Genomic DNA, 6191 nt, shown 5'->3' on the forward strand with positions numbered 1-6191 from the left:
GAGAACTGCCCCCTTTATTCTATGTACCCAACGCACTAGAAGACCAGTTCTTAAAGCCTTTAGTCGTATCCTTATTCTAGTCCTCCTCTGTTCCTCTGGTGATGTATAGGCTAACCCAGGCCCTGCAGCCCCCAGTATCACTCCTACTCCCCAGGAGCTATCATTTGTTGACTTCTGTAACCGTAAAAGTCTTGGTTTTCTGCACATAAATATCAGAAGCCTCCTTCCTAAGTTTGAGTTATTCACTGCGTTAGCACACTCCGCCAACCCTGATGTTCTAGCAGTGTCTGAATCCTGGCTTAGGAAGGCCACCAAAAATTCTGAAATTTCCATCCCCAACTATAACATTTTCCGTCTAGATAGAACTGCCAAAGGGGGTGGAGTTGCAATCTACTGTAGAGATAGCCTGCAGAGCTCTATCATACTATCCAGGTCTGTGCCCAAACAGTTTGAGCTTCTACTTCTAAAAATCCACCTTTCCAGAAATAAATATCTCACTGTTGCCGCTTGCTACAGACCCCCCTCAGCCCCCAGCTGTGCCCTGGACACCATATGTGAATTGATTGCCCCCCATCTATCCTCAGAGTTCGTACTGCTTGGTGACCTAAATTGGGATATGCTTAACACCCCGGCCATCCTACAATCTAAACTAGATGCCCTCAATCTCACACAAATTATCAACGAACCTACCAGGTACAACCCTAAATCCGTAAACATGGGTACCCTCATAGATATCATCCTGACTAACTTACCCTCTAAATACACCTCCGCTGTCTTCAACCAGGATCTCAGCGATCACTGCCTTATTGCCTGCGTCCGTAACGGGTCCGCGGTCAAACGACCACCCCTCATCACTGTCAAACGCTCCCAAAAACACTTCAGCGAGCAGGCCTTCCTAATTGACCTGGCCCAGGTATCCTGGATGGATATAGATCTCATTCCGTCAGTAGAGGATGCCTGGTTGTTCTTTAAAAGTAATTTCCTCTCAATCTTAAATAGACATGCCCCATTCAAAAAATACAGAACTAAGAACAGATATAGCCCCTGGTTCTCCTCAGACTTGACTGCCCTTGACCAGCACAAAAACATCCTGTGGCGTACTGCATTAGCATAAAATAGCCCCCGCGATATACAACTTTTCAGGGAAGTTAGGAACCAATATACACAAGCAGTTAGGAAAGCAAAGGCTAACTTTTTCAAACAGAAATTTGCATCCTGTAGCACTAACTCCAAAAAGTTTTGGGACACTGTAAAGTCCATGGAAAATAAGAGCACTTCCTCCCAGCTGCCCACTGCACTGAGGCTAGGAAACACTATCACCACCGATAAATCTACAATAATCGAGAATTTCAACAAGCATTTTGCTACGGCTGGCCATGCTTTCCACCTGGCTACCACTACCCCGGCCACCAGCTCTGCACCCTCCGCTGCAACTTGCCCATGCCCCCCCCCGCTTCTCCTTCACACAAATCCAGACAGCTGATGTTCTAAAAGAGCTGCAAAATCTGGACCCCTACAAATCATCTGGGCTAGACAATCTGGACCCTTTCTTTCTAAAACTAGCCGCCGAAATTGTCGCAACCCCTATTACTAGCCTGTTCAACCTCTCTTTCGTAACGTCTGAGATCCCCAGAGATTGGAAAGCTGCCGCGGTCATCCCCCTCTTCAAAGGGGGTGACACTCTAGATCCAAACTGTTACAGACCCATATCCATCCTGCCCTGCCTTTCAAAAGTTTTTGAAAGCCAAGTCAACAAACAGATCACCGACCATTTCGAATCCCACCGTACCTTCTCCGCTATGCAATCCGGTTTCCGAGCTGGTCATGGGTGCACTTCAGCCACGCTCAAGGTCCTAAACGATATTATAACCGCGATCGATAATAGACAGTACTGTGCAGCCGTTTTCATTGACCTGGCCAAGGCTTTCGACTCTGTCAACCACCGCATTCTTATTGGCAGACTAAATAGCCTTGGTTTCTCAAATGACTGCCTCGCCTGGTTCACCAACTACTTCTCAGATAGAGTTCAATGTGTCAAATCGGAGGGCCTGTTGTCTGGACCTATGGCAGTCTCTATAGGGGTGCCACAGGGTTCAATTCTTGGGCCGACTCTTTTCTCTGTGAATATCAATGACGTCGCTCTTGCTGCTGGTGACTCTCAGATCCACCTCTACGCAGACGACACCATTTTGTATACATCTGGCCCTTCATTGGACACTGTGTTAACAAACCTCCAAACGAGCTTCAATTCCATACAACACTCCTTCAGTAGCCTCCAACTGCTCTTAAACACTAGTAAAACTAAATGCATGCTCTTCAACCGAACGCTGCTTGCACCCGCCCACCCGACTAGAATCACTACACTCGACGGGTCTGACCTAGAGTATGTGGACAACTACAAATATCTAGGTGTCTGGTTAGACTGTAAACTCTCCTTCCAGACTCACATTAAGAATATCCAATCCAAAGTTAAATCTAGAATCGGTTTCCTATTTCGCAACAAAGCCTCCTTCACTCATGCTGCCAAACATGCCCTCGTAAAACTGACTATCCTACCGATCCTTGACTTCGGCGATGTCATTTACAAAATAGCCTCCAACACTCTACTCAGCAAATTGGATGTAGTCTATCGCAGTGCCATCCGTTTTGTCTCCAAAGCCCCATATAATACCCACCACTGTGACCTGTACGCTCTTGTTGGCTGGTCCTCACTACATATTCGTCGCCAAACCCACTGGCTCCAGGCCATCTATAAATCACTGCTAGGCAAATCCCCGCCTTATCTTAGCTCATTGGTCACCATAGCAACACCCACCCGTAGTCTGCGCTCCAGCGGGTATATCTCACTGGTCATCCCCAAAGCCAACACCTCCTTTGGCCGCAATTCCTTCCAGTTCTCTGCTGCCAATGACTGGAACAAATTGCAAAAATCTCTGAAGCTGGAGACACTTATCTCCCTTACTAACTTTAAGCATCAGTTGTCAGAGCACCTTACCGATCACTGCACCTGTACACAGCCCATCTGAAATTAGCCCGCCCAACTACCTCATCCCTATATTGTTATTTATTTTGCTCATTTGTACCCCAGTATCTCTATTTGCACATCATCTCTTGCACATCTATCATTCCAGTGTTAATACTAATTGTAATTATTTTGCACTATAGCCTATTTTATTGCCTTACCTCCATAACTTGCTAAATTTGCACACACTGTATATATATGTATTTCTGTTGTATTTTTTGACTTTGTTTTGTTTTACCCCATATGTAACTCTGTGTTGTTGTTTTTATCGCACTGCTTTGCTTTATCTTGGCCAGGTCGCAGTTGTAAATGAGAACTTGTTCTCAACTGGTTTACCTGGTTAAATAAAGGTGAAATAAAATAAATAAATAAAAATAACTGTGTTCAAAAAAAAAAAAGTAGAAAAAAAAAATCATAACCTGTTTTTGCCTTGTCATGGGGTAGTGTGTAGATTGATTAAGATTATTTATTTTTTTAATCCATTTTAGAATAAGCCTGTAACGTAACAAAATGTGGAAAAAGTCAAGGGGTCTGAATACTTTCTGAATGCACTGTATGTACATATAGTCAGGGGTAAATTGACGAGGCAGCATGATACATAATAAACAGCAGCAGCAGTGTATGTGATGAGTAAAAATAGTTTGATGCAGATAGTCCGGGTAGCTATTTGGTTAACTATTTAGCAGTCTTATGGCTTGAGGGTAGATATGGGCTACCCACTGGGCAAAAACGAGTTGAATAAACGTTGTTTCCATGTCATTTCAACAAATAAATGCAATGTGATGACGTTGAATCAACGTGGAAAACTGATTGGATATGAAAAAAGTCATCAACGTATGGGAATTTCGTATTTTTTTCACCTAACTTTTAACCTAGATCCAATGACATGGTGTCATTTTTTGTTGATTTCACATTAAATTCACATTAGTTGACAACTCAACCAAATTAAATCAAAACTTGACATTGAACTGACGTCTGTGCCCAGTGGATAGTTGATCTGGACATTTATAAATAATCTCTAAGGTCTGCCATGACAAGATGAAAATTGCTCATGCACTTCCCAATTTCTAAAATGTACCTTGAGTAAGTTGAAAGCCTGACAGTTGTTTTGGGGGGTGGGGGGAGGGGGGACGTAGCGCCTTCAAAGGCGGATGGCAGATGGTAGATGTGTATTCTTATGGTTAATGGTCTGGAACTGTTTGGAAAACTCTGATTTAGCAGTGGAGTTTACTTGACCAGATGTCGAGAGATGGAGAGAACTTGAAGGACCCTTGAAGGGACCCACAGGAACCCTAATTTGAGGGGCCGAATGTCACTGTCACTCTGTAGTCGTGGTGTGGTCCTTTTGTGGAGGTCGGCGCTCTGTGACCGCATTCGGTCATGTGGTCGAACCTCCAGTCCGGCCCTAGGGTCAAAAGAAAACCGAGCCAGCTGGGGTTGTGGGGGTTGTTTCAAGTGGGGTTCTATTTGTGTTTCTGTGTTCCTCTCAGCTGGGTACGTAGGTGTGAGAGCAAAAGAGAATGAGACCGAGAAAGGGTTCGGTTATTTTGGTTGTAATTTTATGTGTGTGTATGTCTGTGCGTGTGTGTGTGTGTGCGCCACAGCAGTAAACAATCATGTTTTCCCATATCCTCCAGATGCTGATAAAGTGATCGGAGGAAACTATTTCTCCAACACACTCCACCTATGGTCATACCCTTGTATTTATCAAAGGACAACACATTTTGAACACACTATCTAAAAGAAGACTCAAGGCCCCCTTTCTTTTCTTTTCTTATCCATCCTTTCTTTCCTGTTGCTCATTCAAACAAATATGCCCATAAACAAGGCCTGTGAGACTGGAACAGAACAGTAGCTCAGTGGGGGTACGGAACACTTTGTACTTGATATGATGACAGGTGTTGTTGCATAAGACTGCTTTTCTGCCTGGCTGCTGAGCCCCAGTCATCTAGTACTGCACGTGTGTGTGTGTGAGAGAGAGAGACCCTCTCTGGCTGCCCTATTAAGCCCTGTGTCCGATGTCCAACAATATAACTAGGAAGGAAGTCATTTGCTGAACATGAGCTTCCTATGGTCTTCTTCTAAAAGGGGAAATGTTTGCAGGCAGCAGGAAAAGGCAACGATACTCGGAAGCCCGGGAATATCCTAATGGGAGGTATGGGGATGCAAATGTGTTGGTATCTTCTGAATGGAGAGAGGATATTGTCTCTGTGATGCGTTTTTTCATAGTGGTGTGTTGTTTGTCCCATCAAGCGTACCTAAGAGGGATAGAGCCTTCTCAGGGACAATACAGCGGTGTACTCTGTGCACTATGGTTGAGAACAGGAGAAGTTGGCCTATTGATGTGAGAGTGGTGTGTTGTTTTGTGTGTGTGTGAGAGAGAGAGAGTGAGAGAGAGAACCCTCTTGACCCTCTCTGGCTGTCCTATTAAGCCCTGTGTCGACACTAATCAGGAAGGAAGTTATTTGCTGAATATAAGCTTCCTATGGTCTTCCTCTAAAAGGAGAAATGTTTGCAAGCAGCAGGAAAAGGCAGCAATTCGCAGAAGCCTGGAATATCCTGATGGGAGCGTTGGTTCTCTCTTTTCCTTTCTCTTTCAACCCATGTCATGAGTTTGTCCACAGCTTTGTCCACTTCTGAGTCCCAAATGCCACCCTATTTCCTACATAGTGCACTACTTTTGACCAGAGCCCTATGGGCCTTGGTCAAAAGTAGTACACTACATAGGAAATAGGGTGCCGTTTGAGACAAAAAAAAAAACTTGTTAGTTGGTGATACTGACTGTATTCATTTTCCTCCTAGTATGATCAGAGAAGAATGCCAGCAATGCAGAATGTACAGCACAGGTTGTCGGTGGCACCTTAATTGGGGAGGATGGGCTCGTGGTAATGGCTGGTGCGGAATCAGTGGAATGGTATCCATGTTTGATGCCATTCCATTAGCTCCGTTCCAGCCATTATTATGAGCCGTCCTCCTCAGCAGCCTCCACTGATGTACAGTATAAATTCTTTGACTATGTATATTTTATAATCTATTACATTTATTAACTCAACAATATGGCTGATAAAGCCTTTTTATGTTAGCTCTGGCATGCATTAATCTGAAAGCAACACTTTGGAGAGCACTACTTTTGACCTGAGCCCTATGGTAGAAGTAGTGCACTATAAAA

This window comes from Coregonus lavaretus (genome assembly GCF_964263955.1).
Source record: "Coregonus lavaretus genome assembly, chromosome: 38".
Classification (NCBI taxonomy): Eukaryota; Metazoa; Chordata; class Actinopteri; order Salmoniformes; family Salmonidae; genus Coregonus; species Coregonus lavaretus.